This window comes from Cherax quadricarinatus, chromosome 38 (assembly GCF_038502225.1).
Source record: "Cherax quadricarinatus isolate ZL_2023a chromosome 38, ASM3850222v1, whole genome shotgun sequence".
Classification (NCBI taxonomy): Eukaryota; Metazoa; Arthropoda; class Malacostraca; order Decapoda; family Parastacidae; genus Cherax; species Cherax quadricarinatus.
The window spans coordinates 1,944,704-1,971,998 of NC_091329.1; the positions used below are offsets into that span (position 1 = coordinate 1,944,704).

The 27,295-nt window shown below is 43.0% G+C and overlaps 1 long non-coding RNA gene across 1 annotated transcript in view; it reads left to right on the forward strand.

Moving 5' to 3' along the window:
• LOC128692991 (uncharacterized) overlaps positions 1 to 27,295 on the forward strand; it is a 640,242-nt gene that overhangs the window by 225,246 nt on the left and 387,701 nt on the right. Inside the window, exon 3 of the long non-coding RNA XR_008407657.2 lies at positions 5,362 to 5,636. This is a non-coding gene — a long non-coding RNA (uncharacterized lncRNA). The remainder of the gene's footprint in view (positions 1 to 5,361; positions 5,637 to 27,295) is intronic.

Genomic DNA, 27,295 nt, shown 5'->3' on the forward strand with positions numbered 1-27,295 from the left:
TAGAAGGTAATAGTCTAATTTCCTCTTGGTAGCTGATGAATAGGACACGTGTAACATTTAGGTATCTATTGCCGAAAAGTTTCGCTTACACAGTAGGCTTCTTAAGGTAAATACAGATGTCATTAAGTTAATATATTCAATTGAAAGTCTGTTGCGTGGGCAAAACGCCTCAGCGATAAAGATTCTTCAATGATGCTCATGTGTCCTGTTCATATGTTTGCCTTAAGTGTATATCATCACTATATTGACTTGGTAGTGGTTCATTCTCAGATTTTTTGGGGAACACGAGATTCCTGGATCGTCAAGATCATCTCCCACACCCCACCCCGTCACTTGATCCACGGATTATCAAGGTCATCTTCCACAACCCCCTCACTAGATTCATGGATCAACAAGGTCATCTCCCACACCCCCCTCACTAGATCCATGGATCATCACGATCCTCCCCTCCCTGCGAGGGTGGACCTTGATTTGATCTTTGAAAATCTGAAAGATTTTATTTTCAGTTTTATGCTTTCTTTACCATTTTTCTCGCGAATTTCCAGAGCGGCCCGAAAGACTCGCTTCATTTGTGACTGAGAGGCGTGATAATGGAATAGTTGATGTAGGGAAAAGTGTGGGAGGTGGGATAGTTGATACGGGGGCTAGTGTGGGAGGTGTAAAAGTAATAATGCTGCAGGTGCAGTGTTGGGGGTGGGGGTAGAATGAAATACTAGTGGAGGTTAATGTGGGAGACTGTTATCTGTATATTTTACTTTTTCTTTCTCTTTATTCTCCTTTTCTTCTATTTTCTCTTATTGTTTCCTATTATTATTATTTTTATTTGTATTATTACTGTGTTTTAATCTTGTTTCTCATTATTGTTCATGCCTTTCACATAGTCTTCCTGACTTGAATCATCCTCCTCTCTCAATTTAATACGATTTTAAGTTTGGCGTCACACTTTACATTTGACGCTGATATTTCCATTTTGATGCGCAAGGAATATTTGGACTGATCTTGTTCTCTCTATTTCATGGTTTTTGACAAAAACTGAAAAAATGGAATCTCTCTCTCTCTCGTAATATCGGTAAGCATATGCCAAAAAAAAAAAAAATGCAAGTCAGCATTACTGGATTAATTTTCTTTGATATACGTTCCAGCTGATTGTAAGAGTTAATGTAAGATTTTTATGTGATGCTGTATATGTTAGGGGAAGAAGCTATAAACCTAGTGATGTTGATGTGATCATGGTGATGCTGTTTTTTTTATAACGAAGTTGTGATCTTAGTGATGGTGATGTGATCTTAATTTTTTTTTGTTAGGGAACAAAGCTATGATCTTAGTGATGTGATTTTTATTATTTTTTGTTTGGGAACCAAGCTTTGATCTTAGTGACGTTGATGTGATCTTGGTGATGCTGTTTTTGCTAGGAAACTAAGCAATGATCGTAGTGATGTTTATGTGATCTTAGTGATGCTGTTTGTTATGGAACGAAGCTATTATCTCATGGGTGTTGTGTACATTACGATATTAGGCTATGATAGTGAATCTCTTTGTTATAGAGGAAGTAAAATTCTTTACCATATCAGTAAAGCAAGGTAAGAGTTTAGTCTCTCTGCAATATTAATGAGCAAGCATAGTCAGCATTAAGGCTGTTTGCAGCATTAATGCACCTGTCTGAATAATATTGCACAGATTCTGAGACAGATGAGACTCAATACACGGCTGGGGAATTGCAGAGTTTCTCCGTATTATTCAACCGGAATTGTTAATCAAGTTTTGCAATCCAGTGAATCCGTGTCGAGTCGATGCAACAAAGTCACCAGCTGAGTCCTGAAATTCTGTTTTGTTTGTATCGGGTTACGTGTACACGCGCGTGTACGGACATATGTGCTCGCATCTTAAAGAATTTGGGCACGTTAGGTGTGTATGTGTACTCACCTGTATGTGGTTGCAGGGGTCGATTCACAGCTCTTGACTTCGCCTCTTCTCTTGTCGCTACTAGGTCCACTCCAAGTTCCAAGAGCTTTATCGTACCTCTTCTGAAAGTTGTGTGTACACCTCCCGTTTTGTGTTTTCTAGCTCCTGGCCCCGCCTTTTCAGCTTCATCTATCTGCATTATGATTCGTGGCCTGAGCTGTATAATTTCTCTTTTCGTCTCCCCTTCACTTTCTTTTCCCATCCCCTTCTCCCCTTCCCTTCTTAATCTTCTCCGCTCTCCTCTTCCCTGTAACTCCCCTCTTCCTCTTCCCTTTACCCTTCCCTCCGTTCTCTCTTCTCCCTCCTATCACCCCTTCCCTCTCTCCCATCCCTCTCTCCCATCCCCTCTTCCCTCTCCCTCCCATCCTCTCTTCTTACCCCTCCCCTTCTATTTCTCCCGCTACATCCCTTGTCTTTCTAACACTTCACACAACAAATTGGACCCTGGGCGTGATGCTCTTACTTGCTGCTGCACTTTTAATAAAGTCGTGAGGAGCGTCTCCTTGACGTTAGTGGTCCCGCTGGAGAAGTGTGGAGACCTGACCTCCTCCATCACTACCACTCACTGTGATGTGTGGAGACCTGACCTCCTCCATCACTACCACTCACTGTGATTTGTGGAGACCTGACCTCCTCCATCACTACCACTCACTGTGATGTCTTAGTGGTGGGTATCCATATCGTTGGGCATCAGTATTGCTGGGCAACGATATTGCTGGGTATCAGTATCAATGGGTGTCAGTGACGCTGTGTAGCAGTAACGCTGGGTATCGAAAAAGTTTGACGGCAACGGTATAGTCAAAGATTTTCGAATCGTCCCATCTCAACACTAAAACTAACACCAGTAAATTGGGAACCAGGGATTATCATGATACATCACTGTAGGAAGTACATAAACTACTAAGGAAAGTCGATGAAGTGGATATAAATAAGTTGTTTGTAATGAGCGTAGAAAGAATCAGGAGAATGTTAGAGAGCACTATGTCTGAGGGTATACGTTTACCTTCGATATATCTTTGATGAGTTCCGAGAGCTTTTCTACTCCCAGAGCCCGGCCATGCTCCACGTCATCTGGTGCTTGCATTGTCAACCAGGTTGTTGCTGCTGGTCAGTAAGTGGGACGCGTTGGATGATGTGATGGTAGAAATCGATACACACACACTGACTAGAGTAGGTCTGTGATTCCTAAAATTCAAGGAATTATTTAATCATGTTTTAGGGAGTTAAAAGGCAGGGAGGAGGGTATAATTTGATTCTTGCAGCTACAATAGAAGTGTACTGTCTTTGCTAATAACTCACATGGAGACAAACTCGTAAAAGAAAGTGGTATACAATACACTGGGTTCGTATATTTCGGTCCCCAGTTGAAGCCTCTCTTCTAGTGAAGAGACTTCATTTGGCGTCGAAATATGTTCGAGTTTGTCTTATTACCTAACATAACTAGGTGAGAGTACACTCACAAATGCAATAGTAAATAATAGCAACCTTACTAGCCTCTGTTCTTACCTTTTTTATTTCGAAATTTCATTGCGGCTTTCTGCATTTTTTGACCTATTTGAAATTCTTGATACAATATACATGCCGATATGGGCTGCATGCCATCTTACACTCGAGAATCTTGACCACCATTCGTCAAAATATTTCCATGAATTATTTACCTGTATCTTACCACCTGCTTTCCTCTTCTGTTTTTAGTTCTCTTAGTGATAAATTCCCAAGTCTGTGTGCTTGTCATTTTTTTTTCAGGAAGATTAAAACTCGGAGTTAATTGGTAGCGACTTGGTGGCAGCGGGCAATTCATTAATTATCTCTGGTGAACGAGGCCTCGTCCTGATTGACTTGAGAGTAACGAGCTGTTTCTGTAGATTGGGTGAGCATTAACAGGTAGCGCCTGTTGTGTTGGAGGGTGGTTAACGATGCCTCCATGTAATTGCCTGCCGAACAAGCGGCGCATTGTTTGGTGATGTAGTGCACGAAATGTGTCTGTATCAGTCATTGCGCGTGGAGGAGGTAGTGGTAATCCTCACGCGCAGAAGACGAAGATATTGCAATAATTCTTCGAATGGAACTGGGTCTGTCCCTCATTAAGGCAGCCAGCCAGTCAGTCAGTTACTCATTTAGTCGGTTCGTCCGTCAGCCAGCCAGCCAGCCAGTCAGCAAGCAAGCCAATCAGTCCGACAGAATGATGGTATTGCACCAGTTGATCTTGTTTTTGTACAACTTCATCTTCCGGTCCTTCGTGGCAGACGTGGTTGGCATTTTAAGAAATTGGATAGGGAGTTTAAGAACAATTTATGTTCATTCTTTGAGTCATTGTTCAGCTGTGTTGGAATGGGACAGAGAATCATGTTTGAAGTTAGTTGGCTAGAGGGCTCTGATGGATGCTGAAAGTATGAAGTGGTGATTAGATTTGAACGCCGAAGCGGGTTTGTGCACCCCATGTATATCCTGTGGACGGTCAGATAGAGGGGTGACTAGTGGTTGGGGAGTAAAGCAGGTGCTCTGATTGGCTTGGAAGTGAAGAAGGGACTACTATAATTGGCTGAGGAATAATGAGTCTCAGTGATTGGCTGAAAGGTGACTAGTGATTGACTGGAAGGTGTCGGCTTCAGTGACTGACTAAAATGGGGTAGCGTCGGTGATTGGCTGGAACGAAGTGGCTTTGGTGATTGGCTGGAAACAGATGACTCCTGTGATTGGCTGGAAACAGATGACTCCTGTGATTGGCTGGAAGAAAGAGACTTTCAGTGATTGGTGAAGGTTATGGCTGCGAGTCGGAAAGGATGCCTTGGGATTGGTTATGTACAAAGAGCTTATTATTGAATGATTGAAAGGATATGTGTACGGGAGCTTGTACATGATTGGACAAGAAAGTGACTAGGGCATCTTGCTAATTGGCCAAAGAATAAAGAGTCGTTGACTGGTTTAAAGAGTGGAATCGAAATGTCGTACTGACAGCGATACTGTAGAAAAGATACATGTTAAAGAAAGAGCTCTTATTGGGACACTGAATTAAGCCTGAATGCCTTCCACATCCCCCGCCCCCAGGCGCTGTATAATCCTCCGGGTTGAGCGCTTCCCCCTTGATTATAATAATTATTGTGACACTGTTTCGCTCTTTGTTGATGTGTATAAAGTCATGGCTTGATAAAGTTCTGCACAGAGCGAAACATTATCCTCAGCTTGTTCTGCTACTCGAGTTTTCTTACTGGGCTGAAGAGTTAGAGGCTATTGACGGTTTACCTGTAGGTTACATGTAGTTGCTTCTGAGGGTCACGGCTCAGTCCCAAACCAGACCTCTAGTAGCTCGACTAGCCTGTTGGTGCCATCTTGGGATAATTTAATAGTCGCGTAGTTACCATTAAATCAGTATTAATGTTGCACCATGTTGCCTTGCAGGGGGACGAGTGATGGTGGTTGCCAATGTTCCTGAACCCGTGGTATGGTACCCAGCACGGCGGGGGCGGGGCTCCCCTCCTCCACCACCACCACCACCACCACCACAACCAGCTGCAGCACAAGCTGCAGCAGCAGGGGGGCATTAGTGGTCTTAGCTTGCAGCAGCAGCAGGATCGAGCCCACCTGCTGCACCAGCTGCTCGACCACCTTCAAGCCCGCCTTCGCCCCGGCTGGACACTTCACTTCACCAGGGAAGGAAGACTCTACTACTGCAAGTAAGTGCTCTTAGTTTTCCTTCCTCTCCACTCTGTCAAAGTGAAGAAAAAAAGAATTCTGTATTTAATATTCCAGATGTCTACATGCATGCATGAATTGATAATCAAGGTAAGGAAAGTACTGCTGACCCAAGAGGTTAGTCAGTTGAGTAATTTGTAAGATAATAACGAGTATGTGCCAAGCTGAAAGTTACAAATGTATTATGGATTTGTTGACATTGACTCCAATATGGACCAGAGCTAGGTTCTGACATTGGTTGTGTCGATTTGGTAAGTTCATTGGCTGGAGTAAAAATCAGAGCTAGGCTCTGACACACTGGTTATGTTGATTGGGTAGGTTCACTGACAACAGTCAGGATCAGAGCTTGACTCTGACACTGCTTGTACATGTATTGATGGGGCGAGTTCTCCGTAAAAAATTTTGCAGTGGGTCGCAGTTGATGGCCTCTGCTAACCTTACCAGTATACAGTAGGTAACTGATTTGAAAACTCATAGTAGTAGGCACCATAGCCAGGTTGCTTGACCTCGGTTCGAATACCCGCATCTTCCTGGAAAAAATTGTGCAGTATTAAAAATCTTGAAAAGATGAATGTTTTATTATATTTTGATTAAACACGCACAAATATATTTGATTTTTATGGAATCATTGACATTGTTATAATTACTTAATATTATTAATACGATGAATATGGGCAAACAATTTTTTTTTTAATTTCAAGGCTGAAATTGGAACTAAAATATACTTGGATAACCGCGATGGTATTAATGCTAGTGAAAAAAATTAAATATTTTACAAGTATGTACTGTCCTACCTGTGTCTTGTATGATTCTACCTGTGTATTGTATGATTCTACCTGTGTCTTGTATGATTCTACCTGTGACTTGTATGATTCTACCTGTCTTGTATGATTCTACCTGTGTCTTGAATGATTCTACCTGTGTCTTGTATGATTCTACCTGTGTCTTGTATGATTCTACCTGTGTCTTGTATGATTCTACCTGTGTCTTGTATGATTCTACCTGTGACTTGTATGATTCTACCTGTGTCTTGTATGATTCTACCTGTGTCTTGTATGATTCTACCTGTGTCTTGTATGATTCTACCTGTGTCTTGTATGATTCTACCTGTGTCTTGTATGATTCTATCTGTGACTTGTATGGTTCTACCTGTGTCTTGTATGATTCTACCTGTGTCTTGTATGATTCTACCTGTGTCTTGTATGATTCTACCTGTGTCTTGTATGATCCTACCTGTGTCTTGTATGATTCTACCTGTGTCTTGTATGATTCTACCTGTGTCTTGTATGATTCTACCTGTGTCTTGTATGATTCTACCTGTGTCTTGTATGATTCTACCTGTGTCTTGTATGATTCTACCTGTGTCTTGTATGATTCTACCTGTGTATTGTATGATTCTACCTGTGTCTTGTATGATTCTACCTGTGTCTTGTATGATTCTACCTGTGTCTTGTATGATTCTACCTGTGTCTTGTATGATTCTACCTGTGTCTTGTATGATCCTACCTGTGTCTTGTATGATCCTACCTATGTAGTGTATGATCCTACCTATGTAGTGTATGATCCTACCTGTGCAGTGTATGATCCTACGTGTGTCGTGTATGATCCTACCTGTGTCTTGTAGGATCCTGCCTGTGTCTTGTATGATCTTACCTGTGTCTTGTATGATCTTACCTGTGTCTTGTATGATCCTACCTTTGTCGTGTATGATCCTACCTATGTAGTGTATGATCCTACCTGTGCAGTGTATGATCCTGCCTGTGTCGTGTATGATCTTACCTGTGTCTTGTATGATCCTACCTGTGTCTTGTATGATCCTACCTTTGTCGTGTATGATCCTACCTGTGTCTTGTATGATCCTACCTGTGGCGTGTATGATCCTACTCGTGCCGTGTATGATCCTACCCGTGTCGTGTATGATCCTACCTGTGTCTTGTATGGTCCTGTGTCTTGTATGGTCCTGTGTCTTGTATGGTCCTATGTCTTGTATGGTCCTACCTGTGTCGTGTATGATCCTACCTGTCTTGTATGGTCCTACCTGTGTCGTACTCACCTAATTGTACTCACCTAATTGTGGTTGCAGGGGTCGAGACTCAGCTCCTGGCCCCGCCTCTTCACTGATCGCTACTGGATCCTCTCTCTCTCTGCTTCCTGAGCTTTGTCATACCTCTTCTTAAAACTATGTATGGTTCCTGCCTCCACTACTTCACTTGCTAGGCTATTCCACTTGCTGACAACTCTATGGCTGAAGAAATACTTCCTAACGTCCCTGTGACTCGTCTGAGTCTTCAGCTTCCAGTTGTGACCCCTTGTCCCTGTGTCCCCTCTCTGGAACATCCTATCTCTGTCCACCTTGTCTATTCCCCGCAGTATCTTGTATGTCGTTATCATGTCTCCCCTGACCCTTCTGTCCTCCAGTGTCGTCAGTCCGATTTCCCTTAACCTTTCCTCGTACGACATTCCCTTGAGCTCTTGAGCCTTGTTGCAAACCTTTGTACTTTCTCTAACTTCTTGACGTGCTTGACCAGGTGTGGGTTCCAGACTGGTGCTGCATACTCCAGTATGGGCCTAACATACACAGTGTACAGTGTCTTGAACGATTCCTTATTAAGGTATCGGAACGCTATTCTCAGGTTTGCCAGGCACCCGTATGCTGCAGCCGTTATTTGGTTGATGTGTGCCTCCGGTGATGTGCTCGGTGTTATGGTCACCCCAAGGTCTTTCTCCCTGAGTGAGGTCTGTAGTCTTTGTCCACCTAGCCTATACTCTGTCTGCGGTCTTCTTTGCCCCTCCCCAATCTTCATGACTTTGCATTTGGCTGGATTGAATTCGAGAAGCCAGTTACTGGACCACATGTCCAGCCTCTCCAGGTCTCTTTGCAGTCCTGCCTCATCCTCGTCCGATTTAATTCTTCTCATCAACTTCACGTCATCTGCGAACAGGGACACTTCAGAGTCTATTCCTTCCATCATGTCGTTCACATATATCAAAAATAGCACTGGTCCTAGAACTGACCCCTGTGGGACCCCGCTCGTAACAGGCGCCCACTGTGATACCTTTTCACGTACCATGACTCGTTGCTGCCTCCCTGTCAGGTATTCCCTTATCCATTGCAGTGCCCTTCCTTTTACGTGTGCCTGATCCTCCAGCTTCTGCACTAATCTCTTGTGGGGAACTGTGTCAAAGGCCTTCGTGCAGTCTAGGAAAACGCAATCTACCCAACCCTCTCTCTCGTGTCTTACTTCTGTTACCTTGTCATAAAACTCCAGGAGGTTTGTGATACAAGATTTGCCTTCCATGAACCCATGCTGGTTTTCATTTATAATCTTGTTCCTTTCCAGGTGTTCGACCACTCTCCTCCTGATAATCTTCTCCATGACTTTGCACACAATACATGTCAGAGACACAGGTCTGTAGTTTAGTGCCTCGTTTCTGTTTCCTTTCTTAAATATGGGGACTACATTAGCTGTCTTCCATTTCTCAGGTAGTTGCCCAGTTTCAAGGGATGTGTTGAAGATTGTGGTTAGAGGCACACACAGCATCTCTGCTCCTTCTCTAAGGACCCATGGGGAGATGTCCGGTCCCATCGCCTTTGAGGTGTCAAGGTCACTTAAGAGCTTCTTCACCTCCTCCTCAGTTGTTCGTATGTCATCCAACACTTGTTGGTATATTCCCTCTTGATGTTCCTTTCTGTGCTGTCTTCCCACAGCCCTTCCTGTCTCTACTGTAAAAACTTCCTTAAATCTCCTGTTCAGCTCCTCACATACCTCCTGATCATTTCTTGTGAGTTCTCCACCTTCTGTCCTTAATCTGATCACCTGGTCTTTGACTGTTGTCTTCCTCCTGATGTGGCTATACAACAGTTTCGGGTCAGTCTTGATTCTCGATGCTATGTCATTTTCATACTGTCGCTGGGCCTCCCTCCTTACCTGTGCGTACTCATTCCTGGCTCTGCGACTGATCTCCCTATTTTCGTGTGTTCTCTGCCTTCTGTAGTTTTTCCATTCTCTATTGCACTTTGTTTTTGCCTCCTTACACCGTCGGGTGAACCAGGTGCTTGTTCTGGTCTTCCCGTTGTTACTGTTGCCCTTGGGAATGAACCTTTCCACTGCCTCCTTGCATTTTGTTGCTACATATTCCATCATTTCATTTACTGGCTTTCCTGCCAGTTCTCTGTCCCACTGGACCTCCCGCAGGAAGTTCTTCAACCCTATGTAGTCCCCTCTTTTATAGTCAGGCTTTTCCCATTCTACTCCTGTTATTCTCTCCACTTGCAGCTCTACTATGTATTCAAAGCACAGAACCACGTGGTCGCTAGCTCCTAGGGGACTCATACTTGATGTCCTCAATGTCTGAGCTGCCCAGGGTGAACACAAGGTCCAATCTTGCTGGTTCATCCTCCCCTCTCACTCTGGTAGTGTCCTTAACATGTTGGTGCATGAGGTTTTCCAGCACCACGTCCAACATCCTGGCTCTCCATGTTTCGGGACCCCCATGTGGCTCCAGGTTTTCCCAGTCAATCTCCCTGTGGTTGAAATCCCCCATCACCAGCAACTTTGCTCTGCTGGAGTGAGCTCTTCTTGCCACCTCAGCAAGTGTGTCCACCATTGCTCTGTTGCTCTCTTCATATTCCTCTCTTGGCCTCCTGCAGTTCTGTGGTGGATTATACATCACTGCAATGACCACTTTGTGTTCCCCAGACTGAAGTGTACCTGCTATGTAGTCTCTTTCTCCCGTCTCATCTATTCCTTCCATTTTCTCGAATTTCCATCTGTTTTTTACGAGCAGAGCAACCCCACCTCCCCCCCTGCCCCTTCTATCTTTCCTCATGATCTGGTATCCTGGTGGGAAGATTGCATCTGTTATTGTCTCCATGAGTTTTGTTTCTGTAACTGCTATGATGTCTGGGGACTTCTCATTGATTCTTTCTTGCCATTCCTCATGTTTATTCGTTAATCCATCTGCATTTGTGTACCAAACCTTCAACTTCTGTTCTAATACTGTAACTGTGGTGCGGGGGGTGGAAACAGAGGGATCGGTGTGTGATGGTTGGTTTGGATTGTTCAGTTGCCTTGGGGGTGTCGTGGCTGGAGTCCTTCTGCAGGTGTTTATGGGGGGTGCACTTGTCTTTCCATTTGATCCTGGGTTATTCTGCTCTCCTTTTTCATTTCCTCCCATTTCTCCTTTCGTTTTTGAACTCTTTCATTGTCTTCCTTTCGTCCTGTGTTCTGTCTCGGTCGAGGTACACACTCCGGAACTCCTGCTTGCCTCTCAGCCGTGCTTTCTCCTGCAGGATCATGGTTCGGGTTGATTCTGCCTTGAAAATTACTTTGAGAGGCCGATTCCTTTTCTTTGTGAACCACCCAATTCTCCGAAAATTTGCCACCTGGGTCATGTCCCCCTCGCCTATCACCTTCATGATGTCTTCAATCGCTTTTTTCTCCTCCTGCTTTCTTTCATCATAAGTTTCCCCTTTAGCTTCGTCTAGCCCATAGACAAACACGGATCTCTCCCTTTCCACCTCCCACTGTGACTCCCATTGCATCCTCTGATGTGTTTTAGTTCCTTCCCGTGGAGTGTTCCTTCCTTCAGTCCCTTCCCTCGTTATGGCCCCTATGCTTCTTGGTTTATCCTTCCTGCTCACCTGCTCCTGGCCCCCACAGGTATCTGGTAAGGTCTTTGCACATGTCCTAGTTCCTTCAATGTCTTCCAACCTCTCTTTCTGTCCTAGAGTGCTCCCTGTCTTTGTTTTGGCCCCATGTGGGTTTGACAGGACCTCTGCATACAGTTTAGTTTCCATGCTTCCTTCGGACCTGTTGTCTGTGTTCGATGTAGCCATTGCCGATGCTACTTCTGTAATATCTTTGTCTCTGTGCTGTTTCAGATGTCTCAGCTCCTCTTCTAATCTCTCTATCTTGATTTCTGCTTCTGTGGCCTGTTGCTTCCACCTTCTGCATTCTGCTGCTAACCTCTCTTCCATCTTCCTTTCCAGCTCATCTAGTCTCCTTCCCCAGTCTTCCTCCCTTTTTTTGAGCTCTATCTCCCATTCCTCCCTCTCAGATTCGTCCTTGGAACCCCTTGTCCTCATCCTGGTTAGGGGGAGGGGAATAGATGGTTAGGAGAGGGGATGGATGGTTGTGGGGGAGGGGGAGGATGGTTATTGGAGGGGTAGAGATAGTTGGGGGAGGGAGTTAGATGGTTTGGGGGAGAGAGGGGATGGATGGTTATGGGGGAGGGGGAGGATGGTTATTGGAGGGAGGGAGGTTGTTGGGCGGGGGTTAGACGGTTTGGGGAGGGGTTAGGTGGTTTGGGGGAGGGGTAGGTGGCTAAGGTGAGGTGGTTAGGGAAGGGGTGGTACGTGTTTGTGTCAAGTGGTGGAGGGTGTGTATGATCCTACCTGTGTCTTGTATGGTCCTACCTGTGTCGTGTATGATCTTACCTGTCTTGTATGGTCCTACCTGTGTCTTGTGTGATCTTACCTGTGTCTTGTGTGATCTTGCCTGTGTCTTGTGTGATCTTACCTGTGTCTTGTGTGATCTTACCTGTGTCTTGTATGGTCCTACCTGTGTCTTGTGTGATCTTACCTGTGTCTTGTGTGATCTTACCTGTGTCTTGTGTGATCTTACCTGTGTCTTGTATGGTCCTACCTGTGTCTTGTGTGATCTTACCTGTGTCTTGTGTGATCTTACCTGTGTCTTGTATGGTCCTACCTGTGTCTTGTGTGATCTTACCTGTGTCTTGTGTGATCTTACCTGTGTCTTGTGTGATCTTACCTGTGTCTTGTGTGATCTTACCTGTGTCTTGTGTGATCTTACCTGTGTCTTGTGTGATCTTACCTGTGTCTTGTGTGATCTTACCTGTGTCTTGTGTGATCTTACCTGTGTCTTGTATATAATCATATCTGTTCTTTTGGAGACTAGATGTTGAGAGGGGGTTACATTGATGCTAGTGAAGGGTTCTTACTCCTGCCCCTTATCGAAACTGATTACCTTCCATGCTTCAATCTATGTCCGTGGATAAAATAATGTAGATAGTATACTATCTACTCTCACAGAATCATCATTATGCATGTCAAGACCAACAATTCCAAAACCACAGCGAATGGTTTTAAGACTCATTCCCTGTGCGTTCAATCTCTACCCGTTCCGTGGTTTATATGCAACTTTGATATTACTATTTCGTGAGTCAAGTTGGCTTAATCTAGTTAGTCTGATTGTAAATGTGTTATGTTTAGTATAACAGTACTAGACGAGGGTCAGTCTCACAGTGATGCATCTAAAGAAGTAGAGCCTCCAGCATGGGTCTGTCTGGAGCCACCATTAATAACTTGTTGGTAACGCAGTTTTATACTTTCTCTGGATCCCCCAGACAGACTTGGTAAAGCAATTCTATACAGTGTGTGGACGGCACCTGTGTTTCATCCTGGGTGCTAAATATTTTAGCTTGAAGCTTAATTACAGTTTTACAGCGTCAAAAAAATGTGTATATATATAGTCTTATTAATTACATCTAAGCTGATACATCTAACCTTGCACAGTATATAATTACGCAGGGTTATTAATTGTATTTTTTTACAGTTGTAACGAACTGTAATTAATCTAATAAAAAATGTGAAATTTAATTACGTAGGCTTAATGTAGTTGTTTAATCAGACTATGAATAGCTGCCACATGCTGGCGAGTAGAGTTGACGAGAGTGTATTAATGGGGAAGCACTAAACTAGTAAGTGTTATAGAACGCCTGGGGAATGCGAGTTAATCAGGTTTGATCCGAGGAATGGAAGGTTATTGGGTTTTCCAGGCTCAGGAGCCCCTCACCAGCATCAAGGGACCTCCCTTGAGGGATCAAGACCCTTCAACAGCATCGAGGGACCTCCCTTGAGGGATCAAGATCCCCCTCACCAGCTGGTTCAGTCACGTGACTTCTCAAATGCGCTTATTATATCCATGTAAACTTATTTATGTAGAGACAGTTTCCAGATGCGTAGCCATGCGTTCAGCAGCACCACTCTAGTATATAGCCATGCGTTCAGCAGCACCACTCCTCTAGTATATAGCCATGCGTTCAGCAGCACCACTCTAGTATATAGCCATGCGTTCAGCAGCACCACTCCTCTAGTATATAGCCATGCGTTCAGCAGCACCACTCTAGTATATAGCCATGCGTTCAGCAGCACCACTCCTCTAGTATATAGCCATGCGTTCAGCAGAACCACTCCTCTAGTATATAGCCATGCGTTCAGCAGCACCACTCCTCTAGTATATAGCCATGCGTTCAGCAGCACCACTCTAGTATATAGCCATGCGTTCAGCAGCACCACTCCTCTAGTATATAGCCATGCGTTCAGCAGCACCACTCCTCTAGTATATAGCCATGCGTTCAGCAGCACCACTCCAGTATATAGCCATGAGTTCACCACCACTCCATTATATAGTCATGCGTTCAGCACCCATCACTCCTCAGGTACATAGGAATGCAACAGCAGCACCAGTACCAGTATCTGCAATAACAGCACCAGTACTTGCAACAGTAGTACTAAGAACAGTCACACTAACAGTAGTACTAGTACTAGCAACATCAACACTATCAGCAATACCCACAGCTGCACAAACCTCAACACTTAACCACCGTACAAGAGATCAACATCCTTCACGCTCTGTTCGCTGTTCTTGCTTCCTTAGCGAGATTCAGACATGAACACTGGCGGAAGTCCCAAGTGTACCACGCTAGTAGTGTTGATCATCGTGTGCTGGCTGTTGGTCCACCACGCTTCCTTTCATTCAGCAAACAAAACTAAAGTGGCTCCTCTTGGACCAAGCTACTAAAGATTCCTCCTGGAGAGAGGCTCAGTAGTCTTCTTCTGGACCAAAATTAAAGTCTTGAATACACACACACAAACGTTTGTGTGTGTGTGTGTGTGTGTGTGTGTATATATATATATATATATATATATATATATATATATATATATATATATATATATATATATAATGCAAGGAATTCGCGACAACAGGCGAAATATACACAAACACTGATCTCTGGCTGAAGGAGACTCGAACCTACGAACCTTAGGACAAGGTACGCAGTGCTTTACCAATCTACCCACACTGGACAATACCTTGGCGTGTAGCTACATGTTTGATCCAAGGCAGCCAGCTTTCAGGGAGAAGGCTTACAGCTTTTCATCTCATCCCCTGCATGCATCAGCCTTACTAGAGATTTGAACAATGCAAGGAATTCGCGAGAGCAGGCGAAATATACACAAACACTGATCTCTGGCTGAAGGAGACTCGAACCTACGAGCCTTAGGACAAGGTACGCAGTGCTTTACCAATCTACCCACACTGGACAATACCTTGGCGTGTAGCTTGCGCTACACGTTTGATCCAAGGCAGCCAGCTTTCAGGGAGAAGGCTTACAGCTTTTCATCTCATCCCCTGCATGCATCAGCCTTACTAGAGATTTGAACAATGCAAGGAATTCGCGAGAACAGGCGAAATATACAGTGTTTGTGTATATTTCGTATATTTGTGTATATAGTGTTTGTGTATATTTCGCCTGTTCTCGCGAATTCCTTGCATTGTTCAAATCTCTAGTAAGGCTGATGCATGCAGGGGGTGAGATGAGAAGCTGTAAGCCTTCTCCCTGAAAGCTGGCTGCCTTGGATCAAACGTGTAGCGCAAGCTACACGCCAAGGTATTGTCCAGTGTGGGTAGATTGGTAAAGCACTGCGTACCTTGTCCTAAGGTTCGTAGGTTCGAGTCTCCTTCAGCCAGAGATCAGTGTTTGTGTATATTTCGCCTGTTCTCGCGAATTCCTTGCATTGTTCAAATCTCTAGTAAGGCTGATGCATGCAGGGGATGAGATGAAAAGCTGTATCAAGATTTTTGAATACAACTTTAATATTAAAAGTCTTAAGAAGAGAAGGCATATCAACCAAGTTTTCATGGTAAGGGAGAACCAACATATTTTTAGTTGAATAGTCCTGAGTTCATAGATGAGGAAATATCCAAAATTTATGAAATAGGTAATGATTTAAAATACCCAAGAAATGTAATTGATAAATCTTTTAAAGTTGCTAGAAACACTTTTTATAATCCAAAAAGGGGCAACCAGCCTTATTCAACTAAAAATATGTTGGTTCTCCCTTACCATGAAAACTTGTTTGATATGCCTTCTCTTCTTAAGACTTTTAATATTAAAGTTGTATTCAAAAATCTTGATACAGTAAAAAAACTTTTGATAAAGAATTCCCCCCAAAATGCTGATGGATGTGTCTATAAGATTCCTTGTAAAATTTGCGATAAAGTTTATTACGGTCAAACTGGTAAAAATCTCGAACTAAGATTAAAACAACATAAATATAGCATTAGAACTGGACAAGATTCCAATGCTCTATTTATTCATGTAAGAGATTTTAACCATCCAATTGATTTTCAAAAAGTTGAGAAAGTAGTATCAAGCAAGTCCATGGTCGACAGGAATATAATTGAATCTTGTTTCATAAAAAGCAGTTTTGACAATAATATGAATATTTCCTTTGGTTTATATAAATTAGATCCATTTATAATTAATAGAATTTGGGAAGAATTAAATAATACACTGGACAAATAATTTTTAAATTTTCTTGGGTAGAATAGCTTGGGGGTGAGTTGTGCAAAGGACCTATCGAAGTTGGCTCGCCGCGCGTCACGTGTTTAACCGTTGTGGGATCTGATAGTGAGGTGCTGGCCGGACCCCTTATATAGCTTCCTTGGATGCTTCACTTTCATAGTTCCTTGATAATGTGAGTAGTCACGAAAGCGCTTGGAATTTCTCTATTCTTTCAGAGTGGTTTTGCATATATATATAAGGTAATTGCTCAGCACAAATTGCCACGCAGTCTTTAGTTATCTTAAAAATGAAAATTGGTAATTAAACTGTAAACGGGTCGTGGGAACTGAAAACAAAAACATGTCATTATCTTCCGCCAGGTCGGGCTTAATTAGCCAGGTAAATTAAGGTGGAGGAGAGCCATCATGGAGGAGGAAAAGGTGCAGTACATGGAGGACAAGGAGAAAGAATTGGAGTAGGAAGTGGAAGAGAGGGAACCGGGGGAGTTGGAAGTTAAGGATAGAAATGAATGCGTAGAGAGAGGCAAGTTGAGATAAGTAGAGGTGAGAGAAGAATGAAGAAACTGAGAAAAAGGAAGTAGAGAAAGTTAAATCAATGAAGAAATGAAAGAGCTTCCATTTCTTTATTCTTAATGAAAGCGAAGAGCTTTCATGGAGTACCAGATCGCCCGAATGAGGGAGAGGGGAAAAACACGAGAGGGGACAGTAGTCTAACGCAATAGAGAAGTACAATGGGAACAAAAGAAGTAGTGTTAGTACAAGGGGGAAGGACAAAGAGCACAATATGGAGGGAGAGATGGATCGTTAAGGAGCACAGATAGTAAAATACGCCACAAGACGGAACACCTAATGGAGCACAAAAATGTAGACAAAAAAAATAGGGAGAGAGATGCAATAAGGCAGAGAGAGACATGAAAATTAGGAATAAAAGAGGGTAGAACTTTGATAGTGGTAGTTCGTAGCACCAAGAGCAGAAGTGGTAGCCCATAACACCACCAGGAGCGGCGTGTCGGCGAAGGAGCACCACCAACAGGAGAGGTCGCTGAAAATTATTAGTGGGAGTGCTTGGCGGAAAAGCTTATGAAGGTGGAAACAGTGTGCCTGAAGGAACTAGCAGAACTTAACGGGAAGTGTGCCTGTAAGATCTGCTCAAAGTTATTACAAGAAGTTCCTGGAGGCAGAGTTAGTGAGAGTTCCAAGGAAGAACAGGATCAGGCGAAGGAGGAGGAGGAGGAGGAGGAGATAGAAAAATCTGAAAGGAGAATAGGGCAAGAACACTAACGAGCTAGGGCAACAAATAATATAGTACTCAAACAAGGAAAATGAACACAAAAGCAGTAACCCAGGAGCTCGTGAAAAAAATATATTTGAAAGGGAAGACATAGACGAGGATTATATCTACCATCCATAGTAACATAGTGACAAATATAAGTCGTTACTAAGATAGTTACCAATTATTTTAGTAACTTAGTGACGAATATGATTAGTAACTTAGTTGCTAATATAATTCGTAACTATCTTAGTTACGAATATTGTTGGTTTAGCGCTTTCTTCGATGATAATAATTAGTTACGAATATATTTCGTAACTTAGTTACAAATATAATTCGTAACTAAACACACCAGCAGGCGGCTGGTGTGTTAATTTAAACGTCATGCATCAACACAACTTAAGTGCAGCACCACAGGTGCACGCTATGCATTAACTTGTTAATTTTATTGAACAAAGAAAAGGCAGTGATAAAACATTTTCCAGAGATAATGTTAAAGTGATGAGATCAGACAAGCAGGTTCTGTGAGGCGGGTAATGAGTCAGGCAAAAAAGAGCTGTGTACCGTGCAAATAGCAGCTGAAAATTTGGGTAATGGGTAAACACTGTTTAAAAAAGTGAAGGTAAAAGCGTACAAAAAAAATCTGAGGTAAACAGGGAGTTATGACAAGGGTGGAGCTCCGAGGCGGGCACTAAGCTAAACTTGCTTAAGAGAAAACGTAACTTAGACATAGAAAATGGGATTCGAATGGAAAATGGATCTCCGAGAGCAAATTGAAAATAAAATACATGACGCATGGATGAAGTAATATGAGGTTGGTCATCTTTGCATACATAACTTGAGGACGCACATGCAGTGCACTATGTATGTTACGCAATAGATAAGTCAAGTGAAAATAAGTTGATATATTATCACAATATATCAGCTTTTTTAATAAACGATTCCCTGCGGATTTAGCGTTCCCCTCAGTAATAAATGATTGACGGAAAGGAAAATTCCTCGCAACAAAAGACAGCATTGAAAATTTTAGGTTCTTGCCCATAATAAACTAGTTTAGTAAGATAAATTTGAATTTTTTTTTTTTTTTACATTTACATATATGGAGTTATGCCTTATTTTATTTTATTTATTTTTTTTTTTTAAGAAAATTAGGTTGAATTTCCAGGCTCTGACTTAAGCAAGACTTCATAAGTTTTTAAAAATTAAATATTTTTTATCTGATTTATTCTGGTATAAAATATTGGTCTGTGCTGACTAATAGGTGATATACAGTATAGCCAGACTAATTACCAGGGAGCCAGGTGCATGACATCTTCATTATAAGAAATCAGGTGTAGTTATATAGTCTGGTGTAGTATAAGAAGTCAGGTGTTGTCATATAGTCTGGTGTAGTATAAGAAGTCAGGTGTTGTCATATAGTCTGGTGTAGTATAAGAAGTCAGGTGTTGTCATATAGTCTGGTGTAGTATAAGAAGTCAGGTGTTGTCATATAGTCTGGTGTAGTATAAGAAGTCAGGTGTTGTCATATAGTCTGGTGTAGTATAAGAAGTCAGGTGTTGTCATATAGTCTGGTGTAGTATAAGAAGTCAGGTGTTGTCATATAGTCTGGTGTAGTATAAGAAGTCAGGTGTTGTCATATAGTCTGGTGTAGTATAAGAAGTCAGGTGTTGTCATATAGTCTGGTGTAGTATAAGAAGTCAGGTGTTGTCATATAGTCTGGTGTAGTATAAGAAGTCAGGTGTTGTCATATAGTCTGGTGTAGTATAAGAAGTCAGGTGTTGTCATATAGTCTGGTGTAGTATAAGAAGTCAGGTGTTGTCATATAGTCTGGTGTAGTATAAGAAGTCAGGTGTTGTCATATAGTCTGGTGTAGTATAAGAAGTCAGGTGTTGTCATATAGTCTGGTGTAGTATAAGAAGTCAGGTGTTGTCATATAGTCTGGTGTAGTATAAGAAGTCAGGTGTTGTCATATAGTCTGGTGTAGTATAAGAAGTCAGGTGTTGTCATATAGTCTGGTGTCAGGTGTTGTCATATAAGTATAAAAAGTCAGGTGTTGTCATATAGTCTGGTGTAGTATAAGAAGTCAGGTGTTGTCATATAGTCTGTAGTAAGAAGTCAGGTGTTGTCATATAGTCTGGTGTAGTATAAGAAGTCAGTCAGGTGTTGTCATATAGTCTGGTGTGTATAAGAAGTCAGGTGTTGTCATATAGTCTGGTGTAGTATAAGAAGTCAGGTGTTGTCATATAGTCTGGTGTAGTATAAGAAGTCAGGTGTTGTCATATAGTCTGGTGTAGTATAAGAAGTCAGGTGTTGTCATATAGTCTGGTGTAGTATAAGAAGTCAGGTGTTGTCATATAGTCTGGTGTAGTATAAGAAGTCAGGTGTTGTCATATAGTCTGGTGCATTATAAGGAGTCAGGTGTTGTCATATAGTCTGGTGTAGTATAAGAAGTCAGGTGTTGTCATATAGTCTGGTGTAGTATAAGAAGTCAGGTGTTGTCATATAGTCTGGTGTAGTATAAGAAGTCAGGTGTTGTCATATAGTCTGGTGTAGTATAAGAAGTCAGGTGTTGTCATATAGTCTGGTGTAGTATAAGAAGTCAGGTGTTGTCATATAGTCTGGTGTAGTATAAGAAGTCAGGTGTTGTCATATAGTCTGGTGCATTATAAGGAGTCAGGTGTTTTCATATACAGCTACGCAAGTTAATTAGTCTGAGGAAATAAATTTTAAGAGGAAAGAAAAAAACATTCATCACTGTGATAAAAACTAGTCTTGAACCCGTCCAAGTGGTCAGACCACTTAACCTTTCCTACTTCCTGTGTACCCTCAACGTTTGTCACTACGCTATCCTACCCAAATCCTTCCCTATTCCTGCCATCGATCTTACGCCCTTAGAAAAAAGGTATCAAACTCTGAAAGTCGATAAAATCTCCAATAGCTGCATAAATGAATAACATACAGTTTATCTTTTAAAACACTCACCGCAATCCAGCAGATAGTAGAGCCAAGCTTATTGTTACACATAACGAAAAACTGTTGTGAAAGTGGCGGACATTCTTTCTCAGGCCACAGGCTCATGAATGAACCGCAAACCTAAGCAACCCAAAACAAAGACTTGTGGGGGCAGTATAATCCTTAGGGTCGCTTGCATCAACAGCCTCGTTGACCAGGGAGTCTTGAATAAAGTCTGGTCTCAGGCTGTGCTTCTAAAGTAGAACAGTGATCGAAACCCATCACAGGTGAGCACTTTGTCCACTGCGTCACCACGATAATACAAGGGAAGGGCACGAGATTACCTAGGACTTGAAGTTTTGATCACCAGACACTCTTTTAAGATCTAGCGGATGTTAGGCAGCAAGATAACCCCAGTGTTGTGCTTCTAACTGTCATTTTAAACTTGCACCTTGTTATAACTTGTAGAGAGATACGAGAGGGAGTGTAGAATATAGCCAGATAATAACAGGGGTGCACTAGGCACAAGTAACACTGGTGTCAGCATCTATGGTCCAAGAATCTTCTACCCTCTGCTAATGGATACAAGAAATATTACCGAAAGAACGGTATATATGTTCAAGCTCCTATAGTAAGTGCTGGATCACCCACGCTGAGATTGCTGTGTTGGTCTGTGGACAAGAGGCAGCAGTATCCTGTGGCTGGTTTCGAGATTCTTTGTACTCTCGCAACCCTGTCTGGTTCTAGGCTTTTCAGGTGCTTGCCTGGTCAACTAGGTTGTTGTTGGCGTCCCCCTGGTTTAACAGGCAATTGAGTATAGCCACAGGCCTGGTTGCGAACTGAGAATAACTGAACACCGAGAAACAGGTAAACCAATGGTTCAAGAAGAAACATACTGGGTCGTCTCGGACACTGATATTCCCAGCTAAGATACAGATAAATTGATAGGTGCAGTTACAATAATGTCAGGAAGTTGAAGTGAGAGGAGCAACGGGAAGGTGAAGTGAGGAAGAACGGGAAGGTGAAGTGAGGAAGAACGGGAAGGTGAAGTGAGGAAGAACGGGAAGGTGAAGTGAGGAAGAACGGGAAGGTGAAGTGAGGAACAATGGGAAGATGAAGTGAGAGCATAAAGTATTAGAGGTGAGATAATAAAGCTCTCCGAAGCTTTCTTCGCCATTGTTAAGTAATGACGACTCAGGTTAAATAAAGGTAGACGAGGAAATGTAAGGAAGTGAGAAAATGGAATACAGGTGAACTGAGTTAATGGAGACGGGTGAATGGATTAGCAGCAGCAGCAGCAGCAGCAGCAGACTGTGTAAGCAGAACCCACTCTATGTTCCACTTAATGAAAAACAAACAGATTGAGAGTTAAAGCTCTTCCTCCTCACCACGAAAGATAGTGTGTACTCACCTAGTTGTACTCGCCTCGATGCGTTCTCAGAGGTCGAATCAGAGGTTCGTGGCTCCACTTCTTCAAACTGATTGCTGGCTTCCGAAACCCGTATATATCTACGTTTATAACGGTGTATAGACACGATAAAACAGTTTCACAGCGTTTATTGTGACAGTGTTTCGCTTTATCAGGCTAATGAGCGAAACGTTGATACAGAAGCTTCTCCACAGTTGTGTTCATCAGTACTTTGCTGTATCCAGCTATGTAGTTGTATAATATTTACCTCCATCTTCATCTAAGTGTTCCACTACAGTCTTTGCCTCTTTGTCTAGTGTTACACTCTAGTATTTACCTCCGCTTCCTCTTCTAATATTCCACTCACCTTCCTGAGACAAAATAACTATTTCATAACATTTATGTTGTTTATCTACGTCTTTGTAGATGAATGGTTCAGAGAACCGACATGTTGATAAATTAGACACATGTGCAACTCTTGGGTATCTTTATTGAGGAAACGTTTCGCCACACATTGGCTTCATCAGTCCATACATAGGAGAAACTTGAAGAACAGGAGGAGAATGAGGTAATCAGTCCCTCAACCTTGAGTCGATGTGTTCAGTCCATCAATCTTGAGTAGAATACGGCAGATGAGCGGAGAAGCAGCTTATAAACCGTATGGCAGGAGAGGTGCAGCAGTCATAGGTGGTGTCACATTTGTTCAATGTGGAAGTAGGTTGTGCCCAAGAATTAGGCAAGCGAAGAATTCCTAAGTATTAAGATCCCAAGAAGTTGCAATGTCTGACAGGTTTGTAGATGAATGGTTCAGGGACTGATTACCTCATTCTCCTCCTGTTCAAGTTTCTCCTATGTATGGACTGATGAAGCCACTGTGTGGCGAAACGTTTCCTCAATAAAGATACCCAAGAGTTGCACATGTGTCTAATTTATCATCTACGTCTTTACCTGCAGTGTCGTCAGAATTTAGTGATTTATAGCTTATGACTTGGAACGAATTTTGTATGTCATTAGGACTGCTACTACTAATTTAAGTTTATCGTGATGACGATTTGTGTACCAAGATAAATTAGTCACGATAAAAGTCACTTCACATTTGTGATGAATGGTTTTGAAAACCAAGTTGAAGAACTGAGACACTTATGCAACACATGGGAATCCTTATTGAAGAAACGTTTCGCCACACAGTGGCTTCATCAGTCCAATACAAAGTAGAAATGGGTAAGGAGAGTAGAAGTATGAGGTAATCAGTCCCTCAACCTGGATTCGATGTGTTCAGTCCATCACTCTTGTAGTAAGTGCAGCATAGGGCCAGAGAGGTGGCTTATATACTGCGGTGAGATGAGTTGAAGCAGGAGGAGGCGGGATCTTAGTGGGACCTGCCACTAATGTAAGTGTCTCAGTTCTTCAACTTGTCGGTTTTCAAAACCATTCATCACATCTGTCAGACACTGCAACATCATGGAATCTTGGACCTACAAAGTGTCTCAATTCTTCAACTTGTCGGTTTTCAAAACCATTCATCACATCTGTCAGACACTGCAACATCATGGAATCTTGGTACAAAGACTTCAACGCTTGTCCAAACCTTTGGACGATGACCTACTTACATTAGTGGCAGGTCCCACTAAGATCCCGCCTCCTCCTGCTTCAACTCATCTCACCGCAGTATATAAGCCACCTCTCTGGCCCTATGCTGCACTTACTACAAGAGTGATGGACTGAACACATCGAATCCAGGTTGAGGGACTGATTACCTCATACTTCTACTCTCCTTACCCATTTCTACTTTGTATTGGACTGATGAAGCCACTGTGTGGCGAAACGTTTCTTCAATAAGGATTCCCATGTGTTGCATAAGTGTCTCAGTTCTTCAACTTGTCGGTTTTCAAAACCATTCATCACATCTGTCAGACACTGCAACATCATGGAATCTTGGTACAAAGACTTCAACGCTTGTCCAAACCTTTGGACGATGACCTACTTACATTAGTGGCAGGTCCCACTAAGATCCCGCCTCCTGCTTCAACTCATCTCACCGCAGTATATAAGCCACCTCTCTGGCCCTATGCTGCACTTACTACAAGAGTGATGGACTGAACACATCGAATCCAGGTTGAGGGACTGATTACCTCATACTTCTACTCTCCTTACCCATTTCTACTTTGTATTGGACTGATGAAGCCACTGTGTGGCGAAACGTTTCTTCAATAAGGATTCCCATGTGTTGCATAAGTGTCTCAGTTCTTCAACTTGTCGGTTTTCAAAACCATTCATCACATCTGTCAGACACTGCAACATCATGGAATCTTGGTACAAAGACTTCAACGCTTGTCCAAACCTTTGGACGATGACCTACTTACATTAGTGGCAGGTCCCACTAAGATCCCGCCTCCTCCTGCTTCAACTCATCTCACCGCAGTATATAAGCCACCTCTCTGGCCCTATGCTGCACTTACTACAAGAGTGATGGACTGAACACATCGAATCCAGGTTGAGGGACTGATTACCTCATACTTCTACTCTCCTTACCCATTTCTACTTTGTATTGGACTGATGAAGCCACTGTGTGGCGAAACGTTTCTTCAATAAGGATTCCCATGTGTTGCATAAGTGTCTCAGTTCTTCAACTTGTCGGTTTTCAAAACCATTCATCACATCTGTCAGACACTGCAACATCATGGAATCTTGGTACAAAGACTTCAACGCTTGTCCAAACCTTTGGACGATGACCTACTTACATTAGTGGCAGGTCCCACTAAGATCCCGCCTCCTCCTGCTTCAACTCATCTCACCGCAGTATATAAGCCACCTCTCTGGCCCTATGCTGCACTTACTACAAGAGTGATGGACTGAACACATCGAATCCAGGTTGAGGGACTGATTACCTCATACTTCTACTCTCCTTACCCATTTCTACTTTGTATTGGACTGATGAAGCCACTGTGTGGCGAAACGTTTCTTCAATAAGGATTCCCATGTGTTGCATAAGTGTCTCAGTTCTTCAACTTGTCGGTTTTCAAAACCATTCATCACATCTGTCAGACACTGCAACATCATGGAATCTTGGTACAAAGACTTCAACGCTTGTCCAAACCTTTGGACGATGACCTACTTACATTAGTGGCAGGTCCCACTAAGATCCCGCCTCCTCCTGCTTCAACTCATCTCACCGCAGTATATAAGCCACCTCTCTGGCCCTATGCTGCACTTACTACAAGAGTGATGGACTGAACACATCGAATCCAGGTTGAGGGACTGATTACCTCATACTTCTACTCTCCTTACCCATTTCTACTTTGTATTGGACTGATGAAGCCACTGTGTGGCGAAACGTTTCTTCAATAAGGATTCCCATGTGTTGCATAAGTGTCTCAGTTCTTCACTTCACATTATTGACAGTACCAACCTGATTAGTGAACATTGTAATCATGGCAATAAATTAATACCTTTAGCAACTTTCTGTGGTAAAATTTTTACCACAAAGTTATGCATTATGATCTAAATGAAATTTTAAGTTCCTGAAAGCAGTTCCTTAAGTTAGTTTCACATATGTGCGTCGGGTGATATATTTGGTGTGTTAGTGCCTCCCCACAGTTCTTTCTCCGTGTATGTTGTTTATCGCATTTCTTCTCCCAGGCTGTATTCCGTGCCCTGTCTTCCCGCTTCCTCTCATTTCCTCATTATTTTACACTTCTGAGGCTTGAATTCGACGTTTGCAGCCTCTTAAGTACTTTTGGATCGTCACCTTGTCTTGTTATTTTGCATATAAATTTTACATTGTCCGCAAACGGTGACACAACGCGCGTGTACACGAGCTCGTCTTGTGCTTGCAGGGGCCAAGTGTGTGCACAAATATGTTTGTGTGTGTGTGTGTGTGTGTGTGTGTGTGTGTGTGTGTGTGTGCGCGCACGTCTGACAGTGTGTGGACGTTCAGCGGTTGTCTTTGTTCGAGAGGAATTCAATATCGTCTTTTTGCGGCGCACTTTTTGCCGTCTGCAGTAATCAGTTCTGACAAATGCGGCTGTTCTTCATGGTCTTTCCACCCATGAACCTGTGGCCTGATGGGGTCTGGCGAGACCCGTTTCCCCATCCCTGTGGTTGGTCACGGGCCCTGCTGTGATTTGTTTGGTCACCGCATTGACTCGCTGGTCTGCTGTGGCCCACATGCAATGGTCTTCTCTCCACAGGGCCCAATTAATAAGGCGAAATTGAGGGAGACGCTACTAATTTGTGAACCATTGACTGTACCTGTAATTGGGTGGTGGATGAGGGGAGGGGTGGGTGAGGGGACGGGAAAGAAATGGCTAGAGTACCACACAGATTTGGCACCAGGAGAGGGAGGGAAGGGTAGTGGGTGAGGAGCAAGTGAGATTGGATCAGATATTGCGGCTTAATTAACACAGAACTGAGATGAAACCGAGGCGTTTTAATGGTGCTCGGCGCTGATTGTTGACGCGGTTTGTTTGAGAAGAGCTTGTTTGTGGCGACACTTGTTTCAAGAGAATCCTGCCAAGGGGGAAAGGTGCTTTGATGCCGGTAAAGGGTTTTTGATCCAGGGAATAGGAGCTATCCTCCTCTCGGATCAAATCTGATTACGTTCCATTCCCTAGGCGCTGTGTTACTCCTTCCCGGTTTTTGGCCTCTTGGGTATTAACGTATTAATGCTGTCTTTGTATTATTAATGTTGCTTCCACTAGCGTTTCATCTGACTCTTTCCACTTCTCAACCACACCCACACTAAAATAATGCTTCTTGACATTGTGGTTCATCTGTGTCTCAGTTTACTGCTGTGTCCCTTTGATCTCTGTGGTTCATCTACACCCAAGACAGAACACACACACACACACACACACACACACACACACACACACACACACACACACACACATACACACACACACACACACATACACACACATACACACACATACACACACATACACACATACACACACATACACACACATACACACACATACACACACATACACACACATACACACACACACACACACACACACACACAGGGAGGCAACAACGAGTCATGGTACGTAACGAGGTGTCAGAGTGGGCGCCTGTGACAAGCGGGGTTCCACAGGGGTCAGTCCTAGGACCTGTGCTGTTTTTGGTATATGTGAATGACATAACGGAAGGGATAGACTCAGAAGTGTCCTTGTTTGCGGATGATGTGAAGTTAATGAGAAGAATCAAATCGGATGAGGATCAGGCAGGACTACAAAGAGACCTTGACAGGCTACAAGCCTGGTCCAGCAACTGGCTCCTTGAGTTTAACCCTGCCAAATGCAAAGTCATGAAGATTGGGGAAGGACAAAAAAGACCGCAGACACAGTATAGTTTAGATAGCCAAAGTCTGCAAACCTCACTCAAGGAAAA